This window comes from Gymnodraco acuticeps, unplaced genomic scaffold (assembly GCF_902827175.1).
Source record: "Gymnodraco acuticeps unplaced genomic scaffold, fGymAcu1.1, whole genome shotgun sequence".
NCBI lineage: Eukaryota > Metazoa > Chordata > Actinopteri > Perciformes > Bathydraconidae > Gymnodraco > Gymnodraco acuticeps.
The window spans coordinates 5,863,914-5,888,911 of record NW_022990271.1 but is presented as its reverse complement, the minus strand read 5'-3'; the positions used below and the strand labels follow the sequence as shown (position 1 = coordinate 5,888,911).

The 24,998-nt window shown below is 42.1% G+C and overlaps 1 protein-coding gene across 1 annotated transcript in view; it reads left to right on the top strand.

Annotated features, from left to right (window-relative positions):
* The window catches only part of itga11a (integrin, alpha 11a), a 134,030-nt gene that overhangs the window by 1,523 nt on the left and 107,509 nt on the right, over window positions 1–24,998 (top strand). Inside the window, exon 2 of the mRNA XM_034221244.1 lies at window positions 10,778–10,835. The gene's annotated coding sequence lies outside the window, so the exon portion shown is untranslated. The remainder of the gene's footprint in view (window positions 1–10,777; window positions 10,836–24,998) is intronic.

The following is a 24,998-nucleotide window of genomic DNA, read 5'->3' as shown; positions in this document are numbered from 1 at the left end:
TTTGATTTCTGACTTTGAAGTTAAAGTAACAGAGGAATATTTGAGTATTTCAGAACCCCCCTACAAACTTCTGTCTTTCCACGGTGGAAAAAGAGCCGGAAGCACACGGTACAGTATGTTGAAGTTTGATTTAATGTAAATAGGTTTTATTTATTTTTTATCTTAAAAACTGATGCAAGTTATTTCCACCAGTAAAGAATATACATTTCGATGTATGTATAATCTTTGTGTATTTGTGTTTCTTTCTTGCCCCCTTTATATTTATATACAGTCTAATACTGTTTATTCTGAAAGGATTGTTGTATGATAAGATTTAAGATGAATCAATAGAACTGTTTTCACTTTGTATTGTCATTATTTTCTTGTTTTAAGCAGTTGTATAAAATGCTTTTGATGCACTTTATAAGGGGATCAATAAGATACAATTGTGAAACACCTTCAGAAAACACTTAAGCTATTACCTAGCAAATATGAAAGAAAGACGAGTAATCCTGAACATATAAATACCTAAATTATTAAGACCGAAATCCACTTCCTTTGAAGGACCAAGCCAGGGTATGCCACTTGGTCAAACTCAATACAATAATGACAAACTACATTTCCAGACAGAAAAAATATATACAAAATATTTCTAACAATAGAGGGAAGCAGAGGGCCCCCTCTGCCACCACCTCCAAAAGTAATAGCAACAAAAAAACTCTTTAAAAATTGCAGGCTGGATCCAAATGAAGCAAGCTATATAACAAACAAGAATGTTAATTGCAAATCAGGTTATCAATATCAGACACAATTACAAAAAGATAAGATGAAAAAAACATACTTATTTGTTGTAGGCCTTTATGTTTTTTTAATCCAATTGATTGTTGTGCCAACCAAAGCCCTTAACACAGCAGCGGTTTTGTTGTGTCAAAGCAGGGTAAACACAGGTATAACTGATCAAGATAAATGTGGTACTTTTCAGTGCGTCACAGCCATGTGACTATGATGTGGCCCACCTTAATGGATCAAGTCCATAATTAACTGTATGAATGTGTTTACTCTTCAATTACATGAATAAATGGCACATGTGAAAATGGCAGTGTTCAAGCTCTGAAGTTAGCTAATTAGTTAAACGTTTTTCACATGTGCATTTTAGGAGCAGGTGATTCATAATTGAGTGCATATTTCAAAGGAAGTGTTACGCAAACTACACACAGAGTTTTTGAACGATGTGTCTAATTCATTGTCTAATGTAGATAAGCGTCTGTTTATACAGTTTGAAGTAGTTAACAGATGTGGTGTAAAACTGTGTGCTAAATGATAGACTCGTTTGAGATGAGCGAGACCGACGCAGACCTGCGCAATTGCGACCGCCGTCTTGCTAGTGCTAGTGCGTTGCATGATGGTTAGTAATGTTGTCCGAATTGCTGGAGGGTCGACTGCATGAGACGTTGAAATCTCGCGGGACAAAGACCCCAGCAGCCTTGAGAGCGAGGCGGAGCAGTTTCTATCAACAAGCTGCAAAAGCGAAATGCTTGATGGGAAACGATTCGCTGGTATATCGAGCTGAGCGCTCATTGGTGGTTTTTACCCTGTGCTAGTGATGAAACTCTCCAATTGGCTCCGCAAAAGTGTTTTGTTGTTTTGTGTCAGTTATATCTAGGGTTGGGTATCGTTTGAATTTCCACGATTCTGATTCCGATTCCGATTCTACTTTTCGATTCCGGTTCTTAACGGTTCTCAATTCCGATTCTTTGAGGGGCAGGGTAAAAAAATGATACATGCTTCTTCCACCAAAAAAATTACATTTATTCGAGAAACTTTTACACAGGTTAGTTTACAGTAATATTCACATTAATCAGTCTGTTTATATTCACTGCTATGTAACTGTAACCTGAGAACCACTGAAGCTACAACAGTCCAACTTTGAAAGGAAACCCCCCCCCCCCATTTAAACACAGTTCTTGTTGAGAAAAACAAGCATATCTGCCTTCTCAGGCATAACGGGAAGAAATGTTTGAACATTTTAAAGTAAAATGCTTCGATCTGGTGCACTTTAAGCAGAATTACTAGAGACTAGATCTAGGGATGCAAGATAATTATCGACCCGATAATTATCGGTCCGATATTAGGAATTATGACGTCATCCCGATAAACCCGATACCAGTATTAATAGCCCCGATAATATACAAAAAAGAAAAAAATACTGCGGTGTGGGTGGATTGGGATGAGGGGCGCTTGTTTTTCACTCGGCTCCTCCCGTTTTGCCAGTACTGTGGTATTAGTGGTTTAGGAAGAGGGGAGTTCTTCACAAATCCAGCGCTCCCTAACTCATGCCTGGCTGTGACGTAAATGGTGTGCGGCCGTGAAGCCAGGACAGTAAACAAACATGTCGTCGGTGGTATGGGCATTGGAGCTATGTGCAACTCAAGGCATATGCTCGAACCGGAGCTGCCTGGACGCTGCAATCATGTTGCGCACTATCCGTGCTGAGTGTGCTGACTTTTCGTACAATGTCCCACTGTCTGGCTTCCTGCATAAAGTCAAGTGCTCGGCGTAGTTGTGGCGAAATGTCGCTCCTCTGTTTTCATTTAAACAGCTCCTTATATCCGTTAGCGCAGCTAGCTAGCACCAGATGCTAACAACAACAATGCACGTAAGGTCTCTCTCTCGCTCGCTCGGGCCACACATACACACACCCTCCCGGTCCTCCAGATGGCCAGTCGGTGCCTGCCGGTGAGCGTGGAAGTGTGGTCTGCCACAAGCGGGCGGCAGTAGCGGGGCTGTCAGCATCAGCTTGTAGATGGTATTTTAAACTCGATGCGCTCTGAAACTACAGGGCGGCCGAGGAAAAAAAATACACATGCGTTAATCGCGTTAACATAATTAGTGCCGTACATTTTTTTTTATTATCGGTATCGGTCTTGAGAAGCAGGAAGGTATCGGTATCGGTTTCAAAAAACCAATATCGTGCATCCCTAACTAGATCTAGGGGGTACAACTCTAAACACCCATATGAAAAAGATCGGTTTACATTTTAATAATTAAATAAGTATGTGAACATAACCAATAACCTACCATAGCCAATAACAAATACATGTAACGTATTTTATTTTTGTTGTTCATTCATATCTTATTTTACTATTTTATTTATGCATATTTTTGTATCTCTCCAGTTTAAAACGATATGTCTGGTTTACTGTCCTATAGTATACATTGGAATGATTTCAAACCTGTTTTATCCCAATCATTATAAAGGAGTGCCTTGGAAATATGTGTTTACATAAAATGTGATCAAAACGTTTGAGACCCACTGAGATAACTTAGACTAAAGTGAACTATCTAAACACAGAGTCCTTAGCCGCATTCACACCGCAGGACTTTCCATGGTACTTTGGTTCTTTAGTTCCGTTAGTACCAATAATGTCGCGTTCACACCGCCGGGACTACTAAGTGCCGGGAACTCTTTTGGCCATTTTCAGTCCCTGCTAGAGAGGTGGTACGAACCTGGTGATAAAAGAGTGCCAATTTCTATTCTATTTCTTTTGGCTGGGCGAATTGCAAACCACGCCCCGTTAGACTCTGAATTTTCTTTGTTAGGCAGCCATTTTTTTCCTCGCTACAAAACCACATCCACACCTGAGCGAGTAGTTTTTTTGTACTTTAAAGCAGTTATGACCACACGTACTACAACACCGGAGCGGTGGAATGATGAGGAAGTGTCGGCGCTTCTGGCAATTTACTCTGAGGACGGGATGCAGCAGCTTCTACAGAAAGCAGTTCCCAAGTCCAAATGTTTTGAGCGATGTTCGCAAAAGCTACTTGAGCTGGGAATCGTGCACAGTGCACACGGATGTAAAAATAAAGAAACAGGCAGGACTATAACAAAATTAAAGACCACAATAATAAGAGTGGTAACGATTTTCTATTGTTATTATATATATATATATTGCCACTGTTTTTTAATACTGACACCTAACTTGCACTAAGGTGTGTCTGCTGCTATATATATTGCCACTGTTACATTGTTTTGAAACTACTTACACTTTATTTTACATTTCACACTTTTATTTAACTTCAATTTACATGCATACGACACACCTGGAACAGCGTGATGCCGTTATTGTTATGTCTTGACTGTGCAATAAAACAAACAAACTGGCGAAGCTTTATTTATTGTGTCCCACCCCAAATTTGCAGAATAGAAGAATGTGAGAGCAGACAGGTGTTGGTGGTTGAATTTATCTACAATGTTGCAACCTTGTGCAGCAATGGCAGGGGCAGAAACACAAGTCTTACACACATAAACACAAGTAATTTATCATGTCATTTGTTTTAGATAAATAAGGGAAAAACACCAAACAAGGGTTAATGTCCTTTTCCAAAATCAGCCTGAGGAGGTAATATATAATAAATACATACAGATAAAGTACATTGTTATAATGGGGTATTTTATTTGTAAATTACCCTTATGAACTCCATCATGTCTGAGGTCGGAAAATAAACAAACGCCTCATACAGCGGGTGGGCTTTATACCCCCTCCCCCGTGTAGTTCTTCTTCTCTCGTTTTTTTTTGTACTCGCCGTAAAGTGGTTTTGCGGCCTGCCAGTAAACCCAGAGAAGAAGAAGACGAAGTGACGTCAGCGTAATCTTGCCTCAGGGAAAGTACTGCGGTGTGAATGCGATTGGCACTAGCCCCATGGCGGATTCAGTGCCGTGGTACTTTAGTGCCGGCACTAAAGTACGGCAAGTCCTGCGGTGTGAAAGCGGCTCTTTACCTCACTGAGCTGTAGTTATCAGCCTCAGTCTGACTGGAGATGACTCTCCCTCCACATCATTGTAGAAACATCTTCTTCTTCCCACCAGATGCTAATAGAGAACCGCAGTGACGCATTCTAAAACCCGGAAGTAAGTTAGCATTTTACCGGTGCACCCTCCCTTTCTCCCTCGCTCGCTCCCACGCTCCCTCGCACTTTGGCTGTGAGCTGCGGGTGCCAGATAAGCCAACATCCCCCATTTTCATCACTTACAGCGCCCATCGTACAGGGCAAATGAAAAGTGTAACCGGGATGAAAAGTGTGTTACATTTACTTAATTATGAATGTTGTTACATCAAGGCCGAAAATTAGGATGAGCACCAACGGTCAATTTTGTTTTCCTCCCAGAGCTGTCAGCGCAGCGCCTCCACAGATCTGGCGCCCTAGGCGAACATCTATAACGCCAGTGTGACGGGCTGGCCCTGGTCTCGGGTTACGCTGTAGGAACGGAGCGTCCACACTACAGCTTCAAAAAAAGCTTGGAGCTGGGCGTGTCTGAAGCTTGGAGATTTTATTCGAGCAACGCCACCAACAACCAATCACATGAATCTCCCGCCCCCGACATACAAAGCAAAAAACCCCGGGGATTTTATGCGAGCAATATATATAAACTCCCCAAACAGGCGAAAACCTACCAGTTTCACCCACTGTCTCTGCCACCTCCCTCCATGACTGGTTCTTCCGGTTTGTATCCCGGTAGGTGAAGAGGGTCTGGTCATACAAAACCGGGTGATTGCTACGGCGATAAATAGTTTCTCCTCCATCTTTTTTTTAAATATAGAAATCAACGGCGGGATATCTCTCCCAGCTTAGACGCGGCTTGATTGGCTAGCGCTTGAGCTGTCAGATTTTCAGAAACGGGATTTGATTGGCTGGCGCTGGCTACTCCGGCGTCTCCGGCGGAGACAGACCGCTATGCTACCCACAATTCAGTTCGGCGAAAAGCGAGGCAACGTGACGTCACCCCATTCAAAGTGAATGGGCAGACGCGTTGGAAACTGTTTTTGAAGCTGTCGAAGCTGTAGTGTGGACGGGCCGGAATTGTAGGTACAACGCTACATTTCCCGCTCTGCCGCAGTCATACAGTAGGCTACGGAGAGCGGCGAGAAACATTTCCTCAGGCATCAAAAAGCGGAACCGAAATTCACATGTCTAAATGATGCCGTTGGAATCGAAATGTTGGAACCGGTTCCGAACCGGAACCGGTTCTCGTTACCCAACCCTAGTTATATCTCACACAGGCTCCGCCCTTTACTGGACTCTATGGGTACTACTCTCATTAATGATACGCAAGCGTTCACACACTTAAGTTGTATAAATGTTGCCAGCCAATCAGGGCGAGCCTACTTGAATGCGTGCGCAGGCACACAGTATATAAGGCGGCCAGGCCTCCTGACTGTCATCCTTTTCTCTTCAGCGAGCAGGACAACACCTGACAGAGAAGAGTAAAATGTTTGAAAGAAGAAGAAAGAAGATCATACCTTCATGGAGTCGCCACTTCTAGATACCCGGACCTGTCCTTCGTGCCCTGGCTTAATAGCGGGCGCCGATCCCCACCACCTCTGCTAAGAAAGCGAGTGTTTTAAAATGCTCAGGTTTTACACCTCTTATGAAATGTAGACTACATTTATTACGTAGTTTATGTCCGAGCCAACGGACTCACAGATGATTGGCTACGGAAAACTTAAATGTATTTATTTATTTCAAATGTGAAATGTTGCCAATATACTCACGGACCACTAGGGGGCGCTCACGGACCACCAGTGGTCCGCGGACCACACTTTGAGAAGCACTGAGTGATGTGTGTGTGAAAAATGCATTCAATAAAAACGATTTCATTTATCCCAGAGTATGGCCCAATCCCAAACCACGCCCTACACCCTACCCCTACAAACTACCCCTCCGTTTGCGCGTTCGCGCAGAGAGTCGGCTATGGAAGCAAACAAGAGACAGAAGTATTCGAATTGTATTAGACACCGAATTTATAGCATTGAAAATAATTACTTTGAAAATCATGTATCTGAATGTTTTTGCTCCGAATTTACCTATGTGAAATACAAATGTAAAAATTCAAGTGAAAAAAATTCGAATGTTCAAATTCAGATCCCAAAAATTCGACGTCAAAAAATTCGATGTCAAAAAATTCGGTGTATAAAATTCGATGTCAAAAATTGCGATGCAGCATCATCCGGGCTACTCAGACAGGATAAGCAATCGAGCCCTAATGCAATCAAACTGACTTGGCCTATCAGAGCACGGCTTTGTCAGTCATGTGATCACAACAACCCGGGAGAAAAATGACGGAGAACAGCGGGGCTCGCCGCTCGGGTAAGTAGTCAGTTTGTGCTCTTTATCTTACAAGCAGTGAGGGCTCGACAGCATTTGTATCTTACATTAGCTAAATGAGTGAAGTAGCCTTGTGCCTTGCTGTTAGCAAGCTCCGTAGTTATCATTAATTGAAGTGAATCACAACGTTACCGTGTCCTTTTGTGTGTGTGTGTGTGTGTGTGTGGGGGGGGGGGGGACGGTTTGCAAAGTAACGTAACGATCACTTCGGTTAGATAAGTCAAGTAGACCATGCTACACTATACGAAATACTCTCTTACAAAAGCCCTGCATTTAAACATGTTAATGTTACTTTAGTAAAAGTATGCTAGTATAATTAGCAACAAGTGTTGTTAGAGTATTTTAAGTAGACACAAGTTATTCTATTATATTATATCATTTGATTTATTGTTATTACCGATGCACGAGTTGACTTAACTGTTGTAGTTGGAGCTCATTTGAACAATGAGCTAACTAATTATTACTTTCATAATGGTGTAATGTGCCGACTATTTTCTACATTAATAGATGAAGGTCTGGTTTGTTCAAAGTCTCAAACTAGTAGGACCAGAGCCCGAGAGACTCTAGGGCTCTGAGTAGGACATGCTGTCATAATTACCCAGAGTCCGAAGTGACACCGTTACAATGTTAAAGCTGTTAGATAAATGTAGTGACGTAAAAACTAAAGTATTCAAGATAGTGTAGTGGAAAAGAGATAATGTTTTTTTTTTTTAAATGTTACCAAAACAAAATCTCTTGTTTTGGACTGACAGTAATGATTCAAGAAATAGTAGATAAATAAATACACACACATCAATGTGTTGTGGATGGAACACAACAAATGGTGCTCTTACCTGTGATGCCTCCTCCACACATTATAACCAGACTGTATCATTCAAACTATAAGTAACAGTTCTAGCTACTTGACTTCAGACAAACAATTCAAAAGACAAAATCAACACAATGTATTGAAAGACCAATCTTTATTTCTCTCCTTTTGTTTGTATTATTAAACCCTGTCAATCTAAAAAACTGAGCAACTCAACAGTTAACTTTATATTTCTTATTGTCCAAAGCATCTATTACACTATTTGTTCCCCTCTCATATTCACAGGATGGATGATTAGAGACTTTGGGGGAGACCTCAGCTTTATGAACGTCCTGTCTGTTGCTTTGGCCGGAGAGGGCTGAGGGTCTTTCCCTGCGAGGAGTCCTCCTCGCAGGGAAAGACCCTGCAGACCTGATGGAGGAGGACTTACACCAGCTGCACCTACAGAACTTAGCCCATGCTGGGCATAGCTGTTACCACCTGCACAGGCCTAGCCTGTCAATTAACAGATTAACATTTAGTGTAACTTATGTATATTATTTCGTTTTTATTTTTTTAAAAAATGGTGATGGTTCATGCTTGATAACTTTTAGTTCACATTTCAATAAATTGTATTTGCACTCCTTTTGTCCGTTATTCTTACTGAAAATGTTAAATTACACATTCACATCTGACTGAAGATTGGTACCATTTATTTATGACGTTCCAAACTCGGCGGCACAAGGCACAAGTGATGTGAAGCTCAAAGTGCAAATGCATTTGATCAGCTGACTTTTTTTTTGGCATGTATATCAGTGTATTAGAGTCATTACTTTATGCATTCTTTGTAAAGTATGAAAAAGGTGCACCTTGGAATCCGTGCTGAAGTTCTCTGCTGTTAGGAGTCCAGATCTGTCTCTCCTCCTCTGGTCCAGATCTGTCTCTCCTCCTCTGGTCCAGATCTGTCTCTCCTCCTCTGGTCCAGATCTGTCTCTCCTCCTCTGGTCCAGGTCTGTCTCTCCTCCTCTGGTCCAGGTCTGTCTCTCCTCCTCTGGTCCAGGTCTGTCTCTCCTCCTCTGGTCCAGGTCTGTCTCTCCTCCTCTGGTCCAGGTCTGTCTCTCCTCCTCTGGTCCAGGTCTGTCTCTCCTCCTCTGGTCCAGATCTGTCTCTCCTCCTCTGGTCCAGGTCTGTCTCTCCTCCTCTGGTCCAGGTCTGTCTCTCCTCCTCTGGTCCAGGTCTGTCTCTCCTCCTCTGGTCCAGATCTGTCTCTCCTCCTCTGGTCCAGATCTGTCTCTCCTCCTCTGGTCCAGGTCTGTCTCTCCTCCTCTGGTCCAGCCTGTCTGGATCACCTTAAGGACACTTTGAACAAACAGATGTAAAGTTACATGTGTGGGTTACAGACTTCTTTCCATGCAAACAACTTTTTATCTTCTTTTAAAAACAGGTCATAATCTTATTGTTATACTTAAGAAATGGCTGGATATCACAGTCCTTATACTGTATCAGTTTGATTGAGTATTATTGTGTAGGTCCTATTTATTTTACTGTTACTTTGGATGAGGTTTTCATGAGTCAGTCAAATTTGTTTTCATATGCCATATTCATATGCATCACACACGTAAGGGTAAGACACAAACCTATTGAACAAATGCAATGCAATGGATAAGCTTCATTTCCACTGAAGTCACAGATAACGTCATATATCATATTTAAACAAATCATTTCCTTGTCACTAAAGCATTGACTACGCTATTCATCGTCCTTAAATGCAGGAATTATGTTACATGTTCTGTTCTACAGCCACGATGAGGCTGTTTCTCAAGTGTGATGATAATACAATTAAAAGAGGCATTGGTAATAATATTAAAAACAACAATGTTTGGGTCGTTCGTCGGATAGACGGTTAGCTGCAATAAATAACTCCAGTTCAACAAACCATATTACAATATCTAAGGGAGCGTTATTATCTTGAAATGTGACGTTCATATTTTAAAGATACACACATTTAATTGTGAGGTTGATTTAATATACACTAAGCCTCTCTTCAACAATACGTTGACGTTAGCTAGTCTATTTTAAGCTATAGTAGAGCATAGCGAATTTAAATGAACCTTAACAATGCATACAGTAACCTAAATAGCAAACTAACTATCTAACGTACAATGAACAATGAAGTTCCCTTCATTGTCATATTGATCCTGTTGATGCACCAGTGCTCATTGGAACCCCTCATGATTTATTCTTAATCTTAGTATGAGGCATAATTATTCTGTAAGTCATTATTTAATCAAGTTGTTCAGTAGATGACTGTTGCAAAATACACAAATCTATGGAACCAACACTGTCACAACTAGAGCTCACTACTTCTCATATAAAAATGGCAAAGATCCAAACCAATACAAAAAATGAAAGCTGCTAAAGGCTGCTCGCATTAGCAACAATACAAATACATAATTTGACAAATTAGGTTCGTAAACTAATAATCAGGAGATATGTACTGTATGCTTACATTGGCTGCTGTTCTGTTACCCAGCGTCAGTGATTACTCTGCTCAGCTTTTTATTAGAGCTGCGCTTATGGGCTGAGGTAAGCCCTCATTACAAATCTTTAAATCCGTTGGCAAACTAGTAATGGGTATCACAACAAATCCACAGCACACAACTTCCACAACAAACCCTCAACTGCTATTTCAAAATGGTCATGATTGAGTCCTTTCCACAGATGATGCTGTGCTTTTTGAGTCCTTAAAAATGCTTACATGCATACTGTATACATTATCTTTAGCTCTGTAACCTATTCCTGTAATCCATTTTAATTTCCTGCTTTTCTTGCCATCTTGCTGCAAAGGGGGAGAGAGATAATAATGCTGGGAAGAAAGAAGACGCCGATATGTGACAGAGGTAGTGTAAGTAAAACCAACTAACCCTACAGAATTGCCAAGTTTAGTTTTAAAGTCATGATTGCCCCCATTATTACCCCCAGAACTTTCTCACTCCTTCCTACCCTGACTGAGCCCCCCCCCTCCAGATCCTTTAACACTGGCCCACCACATGATTTTCCCTCACATAAATTGTTGCTCTCGTGGAACATTTAAGGCACAGGGGCTCGTATTTCGGCTTCCCTGGTGCACAGCACAGTGTTCTAGCCAGCCACAGTCTGCACACAAACCACTTCCTCTATCTGAAGCAAAGTGAAGAAGAAAAAAGGAGGGGAGGGGGCGAGTTGGACCATCAAGAGATTTAAGCCAGCAAAGCAGCTGATGGACATGGACATAAATAGGAAGCAAGTGATTGAGGTCCCTATCAATCAGTGCAGACTTACTCTTTCTATAGGTGATGCATAGCTCAACCATGAGCGGACAATTCCACCGTTTTATCACTCAATGCGCAAACATATCGCCTTCCTTTTGAGTCATTTCCCACTGGTTTTTAATTGATCGCAGTCTCCTCTCCAGATATGTTTCCATTCCTGGAGCCTCTCATTTGCTCTATTTTTTCACCTGAAGGTCATTGAAAAAATATTTACGGAGTCCCCTTATGGAAAATAAACCCATCCCTCCAAAACCCTAACTAGACTGTGATTCATTTCAGTGTCAAGGAGAGATGCTTCTGAGCTTAATACTCCTATATTGTTATTTTACAATATAGATAATTTTTTTCCTACTTTTTAAAATGACCTCAGTAACCCTCTTTTTAGATTTATAATGATAAAGTATAGATAATGCAATGAAGATGTTTTAAGGAGGGAGTTACATCAGTGATTTAGGGTTTAGTGTCACCCCACGTTGTGGAAAGACACCCAAGCTGAGTTATAAACATTCTTTCTCTTTATTTATTCCTCTCTCTTTGCCACTGTATATGTATTTTTTTCTCTTTCGCATAAACATTTACCACACAGTGTCTGGAAAACACTCACTCACATTAAGTGAATGACAGCAGTACAAAGGCTTTACATGTGGTCATAGTTAAGCAGACATTTGTAATCAAATATACCTAAAATAAAGAAATACAATTCTGGAAAATATAATTGGTTTCTCATACAGCATCTCTGTTTAGTAGGCATATGTGTATTCACTCTGTCCTAAACGGCTTGTTGGAGCTCCTGCCCTCATCTCCCTGTGAGCCCAGTGGCCGTCTGCGAGACAGCGAGACACTAGGCTTGTTTGAGACAAGCGAGACCTGCGCAGTTGCGATCAACGTCTTGCTAATGCGTTGCATGATGGTTAGTCATTTTGTCCGACTTGCTCTGGAGGCTCCAAGCCCCCAGGAAGTGCGCCGGAGTCTGATGAGAATATTCATGCTGGTCAAACGGCGATACTACACTTCCTTTAGGTTGCTGGGCCCGGAAACACTTTTTCCCATTGACTTACATGGGGAAAGAGTGGTCTGTAACTCGTTGGATCATTTTTTTTTTAACTAAATAAACTACCCAGTATGAACGTTTGTATAGCCCTTATTAAAAACATTCATTCCTCAAGTTGTAAAAATGTGCTAATAACGTTATTCTGAGAGTTATTGCCCTCTGCATTATGAACGTGCATCTAACCCACGGGACCGCGCCGCCCGGCAAGTTCAAGTTACGTGTTCAGTACTACATGAGTTTCTCTTTACCCATGGATGCACAATAACAACGGACCATATCGCCTTACTGCCAGCCCACGGACCTGTAATAATGGATATATTGCACATGTTTGCTGTAATTCATCATTTGTAAAATATTATACTACATGGGCTGTATGATGTAAATCTTGTACCGTAAATGTTGTATTAAATAAAGTTAATATTACCGACGTAGATTAACGTTCCTGTAGCTTCTTATTGCACTTGTAATTGTTTTAGTTACTTGTGGGCTACTTAACATGAATAATCACAGTTACTATCCTTTTACTCCATCACATTTAAAAAAGAAATAGGCTATTGTTATTTTAACTCCACCACAGTAATCCATCATCAGCTTTACTTTTTAGATAAAGTTTTAACTCACAATTGATCACAACAGGCTTCAACATATACATTTTTATTACCAAGTGGTTTCATGTACAACCCACACAAGTATCATGCTAAATTAAGCTCTGTTGCTTGGATATCACTAGACCCTGATGTCAGCGTAATATACAATTACATAACGATTGATGTGTAACTTAGCATAATTTACTAGCTAGCCGCTAGCTGCTAACTGCCGCTTCGTTAATATAAATCCAGTACCATGCTGTCATGAACGCGCGGTGCTGTTACGTGTACGCAAATTCACGTGCTTAATGTGAACGAGCCTTTTGGGCGGCGTGGTTAAAGTTGCGCATGCTCTATGAGTGCACATACGGGTACTTCTCAGGCATGCCGGGTAATCTGTGACGTTTCGCTCTCTCAAAAGTTGAGCCATTTTGTCATCATGCGCCATTGAGCAACTCTCATAGGAATGAATGAGGCCCCGCCTCCCACGCTGTATCCAGTTCTTATTATACATCCATGGGAGGCTCGCCTACATGATACGTTGAAATCTCGCGGGACAAAGACGCCCGCAGCCTTGAGAGCGAGGCGCGGCGGGGCGGCGCAGTTCCTCTCCACGGGCTGCGGAAGCGAAATGCTTGATGGGAAACGACTCGCTGGTATCTCGAGCTGAGCGCTCATTGGTGGTTTTTACCCCGTGCTGCTGATGAAACTCTCCAATTGGCTCGGCAAAAGTTTGTTGTTGTTTTGTGTCAGTTTTACGCAGTGTGCGAACTATACCACGGTCTAGAAAAAGGTAAATGTGTGCATTTTATTATATAGTTGTGTATATTTACAGACCGTTGCAAAAACTAAGAAGCTTATAAACATCAGGTTTAAAACTAAAAGAGCTTTGAAACACAATGAAAGATGTTTGGAGTTGTATTTGAGTTATTCATTTAAACTTTTTGTCTAAGAGATGCTGATTTGAAACCGTTGTTACATACAGTTACGGCATTTCCTGTTTCTGCCGGAGAGAGGGGAGGCCGTCCCAAAGCTTGCTGCTGTATTTACTTCCTCCATCTGACAGGAGGGAGCCTCGTTGAGCTGTGAGTGTGGCTACAGACGGAGTTCACTCCATCACGGAGGGGTAGGGTCGAGGGAGTGGTTTGGGATTGGGCCTCATGCGAGCTTTTTGAGACCTCCCCCGGCTGCGATCGGCTATTCTCGTCTACTTTCGAGGCGAGCCGCAGCTCATCTCAAACAAGCCTAAACACTCGGCGGGACGTTGCGGGGCTCGCTGCTGCGACGAGCGGGACACTGTGAGCTGGCTCACTGGTGTGGGGTCGGTCACAAGGGGACTAGGGACTGACTGCAGAAAGGAGCAATTTCCATAGACCCCCATGTTAAAATGCCCAACTTTACAGCAGAAAAAAACATGTTTCTACCCATGGATGCAATAAATATTATTATCGATATAGTTAGATTCCACCTTCATGATTATGAATCTGTGAGTGAATTGTTTTCTAACACGACCCTTTTATTTATATTAGGTCTTAAAGTTTTTGCATAAATTAGGGCGTGGTCACTTTGATGGACACGTACATGTCTCACTGTCAGCTAACAGCAACTTGTCCACTCTGCTAGGCTACAACCATAGAGGCTACAACGTTAGTTAGTCATAGTACTGTACTTGACCCTTTAGCTTTAGCCGTGTTCGTGGTGATTGTGCCTTTTAGGGAGTATTGTTACAAATACCAGACAATTAAAATGTCGTGCTGTGCGCTTGAATGTACTAACAGAACTTCCAAGAAGTCTAAAATGATAATATTATACATGTTAACCCCGTTCGCAGGTGTTTGTGTGCTTGGTAGCTTAGCTTGTTACTTATTAGCCAGCTAAGGACGTAACCCTTTATGCATACATATACATTTTAGTTTATGATTCAGCCTTGGGTAAGACTTTTATAGTCTATGCCGGCTATTGATTGATTGATTGAAAAGTTTATTAACAGCTTGTATATTGGGTACAGTACAGTACAGCTCAAAACATACAATTGTTAAGGGGATGCAGACCAGAGAAAGACTTTCGTCTTGTTTACATCAGGGTCCCCCATTTCCAATTCATCATATCATTTAAGACATATAAGACATATTTGACATACAGATGGCTTATTTACAATTTACATACAGGTGGTTTTTTACATACAGATTGCTTATTTACAATTTTCATTTTAGGTTTTGTTCTAATACATCCTAACCGGACATTTAAGACATACCAAGTCTACAGATATACAGTTAGTAACAGAGTCTAAAATGCGAGTATATACATAGATGGGGGGGAAGCTGTCCATTGAACGACAGGTTGAGATTTGTACCATTACCGGGGCCAGTTTTGCAATGCTCTCCCCCGAAGGTGCTCTTTAAGAGAGGTTTTGAAGGTAAGTATAGTTTTACTTTCCTTTACAGTTGTGGGAAGAGCTTTCCACCTTGATGTGGCATAATTGCGAAGTGTGTATTCCCCCTTTTTTGTGCCAAATCTGGGTTTCACATGATTTGTGGAGCTCCCTCTGGTGTTATGATCATGGTATTCCTTGACCTTTGGGAAGAATGTTGACATGTACATGGGTACCATAGAGGTGTAGTGGATCTTGTAGACCAGGCCCATTGCAAGTAGATGGCCCATTGCAAGTAGCTGTACTCTTTCGTCTACTCTAAGCCATCCTAGGTTGTCAAAGTGGGCAGAGGTGAGGTGGGTTCTAGATGAAAGGTCAAGCAGTAGTCTGACCAGTTTATTTTGCGATGTTTGAAGTTTTATTTTTAGCGCCTTGGAGGTGCTATGGTACCATGACGTGCAAGCATAGTCATAGTATCCTTGAATGAGTGCTCCTGCCAGAGTTTTCAGGGTGTTTTTGTTTACCAGAGAGGAGATCCGGTATAGGAATCTAGTTCTTTGATTGACTTTTTTTATTACATTGGATGCCATTTTGTCACAGGAGAGGTTTGCCTCAAGAATAGATCCTAGGTATGTAATTTCCTTCTTACTTGTGACAATAATGTCACCCACTGCAACTGAGAAGTCGTCGGATTTTCTGAGATTATGTTTCGAACCGAAGAGAATGGACTCTGTTTTACCCAGGTGTAATGATAATGTATTATCGGCGAGCCAGGTGCAGATTCTGCCGAGCTCGGAGCTGAGGGTTTTTTCAACCTGCAATCTGCTCCTGTCAGAGACCAGCAGGGCTGAGTCGTCCGCGAACAGGAACAAGTTGCAGTCACATGCTGATGACATGTCATTTACATAAATTAGGAACAGTAACGGACCTAATATGCTTCCTTGTGGAACACCACAGCTCACTGGGAGGGGGGGGACAGAGTACCGTTTACCTCCACCATCTGTTCTCTCCCCTCCAGGTAGGATTGCATCCAGCTCACCGATAGTTTATCAAAACCAATTGCTTTTAGCTTGTCAATCAGAATGGGGTGATTGACAGTGTCGAAAGCCTTTTGTAGGTCCAGCATCACCATGCCGCAGTATTTGCCCTCGTCCACCTCTTGTTTGATGTGGTCGCTCAAATAAAGAAGGCATGTGTCAGTGGAGTGGGATGTTCTAAAGCCAGATTGAAATTCATAGATTAGTTTCTTTTCCGCGAGGTACTTTTCGACCTGTTCATATTCTATTTTTTCCATGACTTTCGAGATGGAGGTAAGTATAGAAACAGGGCGGTAGTTGCCTGGGTCCAATTTGCTGCCCTTTTTGTGCAGGGGGGTTACTCTTGCAATTTTGAAGTCTTTGGGTACTTTTCCCTGTTTTATGGAGAGGTTAATTATGTGAGCTATGACTGGTGAGATGGCGGTTGCTGTGTCTCTGAGGAATTTGGAGGGGATATTGTCGTGGCCAGTGGCCTTGCAGGTTGGAGGGCGCTCAGTTTAATGAGTACCTCTGCTGTTGTTACCCTTGCTAGACTGAAATCATCTTTGCGTATCACTAGGTTTTTGTAGTAGGTCATGATGTGATCTACTCCAAAAAACCCTGAGTGGGAGGGTAATTTATTTGTTGTGGCTATGTTTGTGAAAAAAAATTTCAAGTACTTGGCCACATCCAGTTTGTCTGTGATGAGCCTGTTATCTGTCTTTATGTTTAAGTTAGAAAATCTCGTTTTGAGTTTTTTACTGCAGCCAAGCTGGTTATTGAGTAATTTCCAAAGTTCACAGGGTTTATTTTTGTTTTCCTCAGTTTTGACATTGATGAAATTCTTTTTGGCAGTTTTGATCATGGAGCTTACGTCATTTCTTAGTCCGTTTCTTTCAATTTTTAGTTCAGTCACGTGGGCCTGGAGTTCACTGCTCGTGCTTTTGGAAAGCATTGACTGACTTTTATGAAACTCAGAGTATTTTTTGTCTCTGGTTTTCATGGCGGTCAGTATGCCGGAGTGCATCCACGGCTCAGCGCGATTTTTTACCCTGGTTGTTCTTAGGGGGGCCAAATCATTGAGTATTGCAGAGAATTTGTTTTTGAAACCAAGCCATGTTTCTTCAACTTGTGTACCACTGAGCTCATCTGACCAGTCCAGGCTCTCCAGTTCTAGGTTAAAGGCCTCGCTAGAGTAGTTTTTGAGGTCTCTAGATATGACTGTTTTGTGTTTGTTTTAGCTTTTTGCGGGTACAGAATATCATATAATGATCACTTAAACAGCATGCTATAACCCCTTTACTGGAGATGGTGTGTGGGGAGAGGTGGGGTGGTGGTGGTGTGGGAAGAGGTGGGGTGGTGGTGGGGGGAGGGAGGCTCCGTTGTAGCTTTAGCCGTTGATATGCTAGCAGGGTGGCTAACAACATGGTGGATATTTGTTCCCTCGGATCTCGGTTCTCTTCCTCTCGTCACTGCCTCATGCGTGTCTGTCTGCCGAGGCGTCCCCGGGGGAATGTCGAAGTCTCCGTTAATTCCTCGGTCTCCGCTGTCTCCACGGTCTCTGTTGTCGTCGCGTAGTTGTTGCTGCAGCGGAAGAGATGCTAGTTGTGATGCTAGTTGTGATGCTAGCTCCTCGAGCCTGCAGGACTGGCTTCTTGTCTGCACCGGGCCCGGATTCAGATGGATGTCTCCCGCTAACAATAAGACCAAGACGATCCTACTTCTTCGGTCTAGTTTGCCTGACGGGGGTAAGTACTTTCGCGTCGGGTTTGCAGTTAATAATGCATGAATGCTTGCACTTCCAAAAGCGAGGTGTTTCCTTTCCCAGCCGTTGAGAAGGTAAAAGTCATTGTGGTTCATTTTATCCCTTTCATTACTCTCCTTCTCTAAGTGATGTTGCCTCATTGATGAGTTGAGGTAGGAGTCCATAATCCATATTGTCAGGAGGATGAAATATGTAAAAAATCGTGAGGAATAACCTCCAAAGCGGGAGCTCTCGAAAATGCGACCACTCATAGCGAAACCGGATGAGGAGCTATGACGCCCATAATGCTAAATGGGAGCAAATGTTAATAGGGGACCCAATTATCCCAGTGGTGGCCGCCGGAGCTAACGGAGCTCGCAGGGGGCTAGCTCCAGCCAGCGTCCCGGAGCTAGCCCACTGCGGCTCCGTTAGGTCCAGGCGGTGTGGAGTCCGTCTTTTCTCAATGTGTGAATGACAAGCATTAAGAATAACAAAATATAGCTAATTCTCTTGCAGATTGTCTCATTTGATTATGAATGTAACGTTTATATAGGGGAACTACACTGTTATCAGTAACTTGGTATGCATGTATTTCATGTTAGCTTAGCTTCTTATCCTGAGCTAGCTCTGTTTACTTCCAGTTCGGAGGCAGCAGGTCCCGCCTCGGCTCCGCCTCTTTGCCCTTATTTGGAGCAGGCGGGATTACGGCCCGTCTACACTACAGGCATCAAAACATCTTGAAGCTGGGCGTGTCTGAAGCTTGGCGATTTTTTGCGAGCAACGCGACCAACAACCAATCACATGAATCTCCCGCCCCCGACATACAAAGCAATAGCAATGTTAAAACGAAGTAAACTGGATATAAAATCCCCAAACAGGCGAAAACCTACCAGTTTCACCCACTGTCTCTGCCACCTCCCTCCATGCCTGGTTCCTCCGGTTTGTATCCCGGTAAATAGTTCTGGTCGGAAAGAACCGGGTGATTTGCTACCGTAATTTCTCGTTTGGAATATGAGGAAATGAACTGCGGTCTGGCTCTCCCAGCTTGCACGCGGTTTGATTGGCTAGCGCTTGTACTGGCAGGAATTGCAAAAACGGGATTTGATTGGCTGACGCCAGCTTCGAGCAAGCATCGAGCCTCAAAAGTTGAACATTGTTCAACTTTTGACGCCGATAGACGCTCGCGATGCTTGCAACGCCTTGCCATGCTACCCACAATGCAGTTCGGCGAAGTTTGAAAATATCCTACGTCACCCCATTCAAATGAATGGGCGAAGCGTTGAAAGCATTTTTTGACGCCTGTAGTGTAGACGGGCCGTTAGACTCTGACGTCACAGTCCAGCCGTTAGTGGCCGACTCCGCCTACTAAGGGCTTCACGGCAACTCTGCAGAATCCTATGGGTGACGTCACGGACACTACGTCCATTTATATATACAGTCTATGGTAATAACGTAATAACCAGAAAAGCATGACATGGGACCTTTTAATATTCCTCAAATCAGTTAGACAAATCTTACATTTTAAAATGTATGAAAATATTTTATGAAAATATGTATTTGTTTTGTAATTGCACATGATTTATTACTTAATGACAATGTAAATCATACCGTTTGCAGGATGAATTCTGTAAAAATACTTTTACAGATCCAATTATAAAACAAAATGTCATCTTGAACTTACACTAAAACTCATCAGTGTCTATTTGCATTCCAAGGTATTTTCAGTTAGTTCTTTTTTTTCTTTCAAGTAACGTCATAAAAGCAAGTCATTTCATTTTGAGATGATGGTGTCAAAAAAACAAAAGTGAGTGGTTGTGTGGTCTTCCTTTCTCTAACGCAGGCTAGCTCATAGTCCAGCACTAAGTCCAACGCTCTTTCTTCAATTAGTGCAGCTCCCGTCATTGCTTACACAGCTTGTTCGCCAGCCTGAAGTTTTCTCTCCCAGACTTAGTACTAACAGACCATGGCTTATCATGAAAGCAGTGGAATGCTCTTGAACTTTCTGTAGAAGTCTGCATCCCTTACATCAGGGCTATTCAATTATTTTGGAATGGGGGCCGGTTGATGAAAATGATCCAAAGCAAGGGGCCGGGAAAAAGATGGCTTGAAATATGAGCAATCATATTAAGAGCTTCGGATACAGTAAATACTACAACAGCATAGTGGAGTGCATATATTGTGTTTAATTAAATCAAACAATATAGCCCCAAGGCCTTTATAGATCTAAATGGCAAGTTCAGAACTCAGTAGCTAGGCCTACATGTGAAGCTAATTTGACCATCAACATAATTTAATTTGATTTAATTTAAGTGAAATGATCTAATCATTCACGCAGAGATGCAATAAATGACAGGAGTTGTCACTATAGTAGCTAGGTCGGTTCGAAACCCGAGCCCGCCGAAGTTTTCAGGCAATGTCTTCTCCTCTATCTTTAACATTATACTCAAAGGGCCAGTAAATATCACCCCGGGGCCGGATTTGGCCCGCGGGCCGCCAATTCAATAGCCCTGCCTTACAGTGTACTGCCAGAAGTGAAAACTTGAATCATGTTTGCCAACACTTGATAGTCAAAGGGGCCGGTCAGTTGCTGGAAAGCTAAAAAATGTCAGATAAATTCCTTAATATAATATAGAATAAGAACTACTTTTGTGTGGTTCAGGAATCAAATACCTCTCTGTGATCTTTAAAAACCGAAGGATTTATTACAAATGTTACAATTGTATACATGTCAATCTACTCTTGAGCTCATACGCTTTTCTCGCCTGATGTAGCATGTTTTCTATCTCTAGTATGAGTCCTAACTTCAAGGATTGATTGCATTCTAACTTTTTGTCCTGATTGTGTTTGATCGAGTTCGTAATCAAACTTGGAACGCATGCGAGGTCTGATTAGTGCCAGCCGCCTGAAACCAATGGCATATTTCTCCCACATGGAACACAGTGACACAGTGTTATTCAATCAGGGCATTTGTCCTGATTTGTTTTGACATAAAGCATGTTAATGTAGTTTCTGAATGCCATAAACATTGGATCATATTAAAAACTCTAGGAAAGACTCAAGGATATCACAAACAATCAAAGCCTTGCTTCAGGCAGTGTACTCCTTCAACACTTCGCTAGTGTGTGTGCAACTGCTTTACCTTTTGAGGGATAGTTGTCCTTCTCTAATCATTTAGGTATAGAGGCTGATAAGAAAGTTGATTTTCTCAAGACATCTAAAGGCATGTAGCCAGTAAAAATAAAAAGCCGGAAGTCCTAAGGTATTCGATGGACTCAGTGCTCATAAAGTGAGTTTTTGAACAGGAGTCCAGCTGTCAACGTCTGCAGGGTGCATATTGAGCTGCGCCTGGCAGAGGAAAGATGCTCAGCATGTAGGGATCCTTCACAGCTCTTTACCCTGCTCCTGGAATAATGCCATCCTCTTACTGTAAATCACAAAGCTATACGGGTGAAAAAGTTTCACTCTGAGTTGGTATATCCAGCTAAACCTCTAGTTCCTGGAAACAAGCTGTTTGGCACAGTATTAAAGGGGCACCGACTAGCTATGTATCTTGGTGTGTTTTGGTGAAGATGGCTGTGCCTTATTTTTCATTGCTTTTTTCAGATTTGTTTTGGATGTTGTTTGAGTGTCATTGTATCTTTAATTGAGTGTGTTTGTGATTCTGTATAAGTTGTACGTCCATCATGGTTGTATAGACATGTAATGTTCTATATTTTATCGTTCTTTCTTTATAAACCCATCAGATCATTGAAGTTCTTGACTTACTTGTATTAAGCCTGCACTTGATTCAGTCAGGGCTTGGCACATAATGCTTTAGTATTTTATACTAAAAGTATTCTTTAGACTAGAGCATGTGGTGACCAGAAACACCAATAACTTTACTGACTTACCTGCCAATGTTATGATTTTGGTTTGGTTTTTTAGTCTGTTAGTTGGTTTATTTGACTGCTTGTCAGCAAGATTATGAAAAAAATACTCGTCCCATTTCCATTTAACTTTCTTAAATGTTCTGCCAGTCTCGGGACAACGCAAACATTGCTTCCTCCATTCATATATTCATATTTTTAAATGTTTACTCAAGTCTCCAGGGACATCTGACTAAGGGGGCCTCAGCTGACCTAGGGGCACGATCCTGGTGGCGAGAGGTGTTCGGCAACAAACCTTTGGGCTTTGTTAGTTATCCATCCCCAATTGTACATGCCACAAATGCTGATCTCGTATAATACATAAATAATAATTGCAAAACCTTGTTATTGCACGCAACATTCGCTCCTCTACCTTTCAAATGTCTGTTATTGAACTGTAATCACACTAACCATGCTTATGGCTATCTTGAAATTACACTGTTTATAATCTGTTAAATTGTATTTTAATATTATTAGTATCCTAATTCAAATCTAGTATCATTAATGTATTTTTTTCTAACAATGCACAGAGAACAGTTCAATTATGCTGAGGTCATGACAATTTATTTCGGTTTCAAAATCTGAACCTGAGCAATGATTGTAATTGTAAATTGTGCTTCCTTAGGTTATTCTTGGCAGATGTTTTCAAACACAATGTACAGCACAAACTATAACTGGATTAGAACCCATTTAGTGCATACACCTTCTGCTTGCCAAATTAAATAGTTATTTCAAAAATACAAACATAGTTAGAGAAACTGAATCGGTCTTCTGCTAAGAAAACACACTGCTTAGTCTGCTATGAAAATAAACAGACCGTTTCAACCCTAGTTGGAACAGTAGCTGCCAGGGTTTATATCCACATAAAATACCATATGTTACGTCCCCACTAGGGATGAGGAAATGCAACACACACCAGTTGGAATTGGTAATAATTATAAAGGAGTTTATTATATAGCAGGATAACAAAATGGAAAGCAAGCAACTTGAAACAAACAAAAGGGCCACAAGGGTGAGGGTTTAACTGAGCACCCAAACAAAGGGAGGATTCTAAAAAGGGAGTCTACTTAAATACAAAGAAATAGACACTAATAAACAAAAATAGTAACCAAACAACCCTCACTATTGAAGTGGTAGGCTACAGACTACGAAAAGGAAGCTGTAGGAAAACACAGCTAAGCTAAATGACCGCAGTCAACGTAAATGCTAAACTACTCTAGACACATCTAATCATAACCACACTACTAAACACGGACCACACGAGGTCAATCAAAGAGCACATAGCGAGAGGCGTCTGTTCACACAACAGAGCCTCCCGACCAGTGATGTGTCGGTGGGAACGAGCCGATTCTTTTGAACGGCTCTTTGGTACGAACGAGGGGAACCGAGTCATACTTGGTGAGAGCCGTTATTTTTATCGTTCAATCGTTGGTCCGCACTCACTGCCTGCCAAAAATCCACTCGCCTTTTAAAAAGCTTGATTTTGTTCCCCAAACGTATTCTATGAAGACCCGCCCCTACTCTGATTGGTAGGTTTCAGCATGCGGAGTGAGATGGGGTGGGTCTTAACGGAATACGCAAGAGAGAGAAGTCATAACAAGTGGTACAGGACAGGTAACTAAGTGTTTTTCGGATGGAAAATGAGCCAAACGCGAAAACGCAGCTGCATTTGGATGCACTTCAACCAAAACCCAGGCAGTGATAAAGCGCACCATTTGTAAAGGCAAAATATCCTTTAAAACAGGGTCAACAAATAATCTCCATCGCCACACAGTATCTAATATTAAGAGTTGCGTGAATTTCATTCAAGGCAAGGCAACTTTATTTACTTAATACATACATTAGGTCTGGCAATACAGTCAATCATTATTTTGCAGATAAACCTAGTAACCCCGCCCCCTTTAAAAAAACGGCTCTTTTGAACGGCTCTTTGAAAGGAACGGAGCCATAAGATCCGACTCCCTTCAAAGAGCCATAATTCCCATCACTACTCCCGACTGATCGCTGTCTACAGGCTTTGTAGTCATCTCCGGAAGGTGTGCGCCGGATGTGCGTCGGGCCCGGCGTGCTCCAATCACAATCTTCGGGGGTGGACCAGGAGATGGGTAGCCAATGACATCAGGGCAACCACACAGCTCATTTACATAAAACACATTCAAAACAGAGTTACCAGGACCGGGGAGGCGGCGGCCGTAACACCATCGCACAGACTTTCCCTTTGCAAACGTAACATAACAAAATGTGTTGCATTAACTGTTTATGTGTTGCAGGCCCGGCTCCAGGATGAAATGACTGATGCCCCTTTCACACCAACGCGTTTTCAGGGCCAGCTCGGAGCTAGAGCCTGAAAAGTACAGTTTTTTTCTCTTCACACCGCAGCGGCGTCGCCTCTTAGCTCTAGAATCCGGTTTGTTTCCAGCTCCAAAAAATTGTCGGTCTAGCAAGCAAGATTCCGGAGCTAAGAGGCGGCGCCGCTTACGTCTCTCTTACGTCGAGGCGGGGGCAGGGGCATGGGCGGGAAGTCTTGAATTTCGCATGTGATGTTTGTAAAGTTCCAAGTAAAGTCGTCCCTTGTAAAGTCGTTCCTTGTAAAGTCGTTCCTTGTAAAGTCGTTCCTTGTAAAGTCGTCCCATGCCTTCCATTTCGTTTCGTAAGAGCATAACCAAAGCGAAAAGCGCTTCAATACAATCGGCCATTCTTGCTGTTGTCGATGTGAGGGATTTCCGCGCGGTTCGGCTTTTATGAAGCAGGCACGTAAACGGTTACGTTATGACGCTCACTCTGTGTGGTGTGAACAAAGCGGGAGCAGAAAAGGGAAACCGGAGCTGAACCAGAATAGCTCTAGCACGGAGCTACAACGGGAAAAGCGCTGGTGTGAAAGCCGCATGAGGGGGCTGTTAAAAAACTGAGGGGGCGATTTTTTTTTCACAACAACGAAAAATACTGGCAATGTAATTAATTGACACACCAAGCTTTTTTCCTTCTCAATGCTCTACAATCTCTTTGCTTCTTTATTTTTATTCCGGATTTACCCTTCTCACTCTGTTGTTTTCCTCTGATCTTTAATAATAGATAATACATTA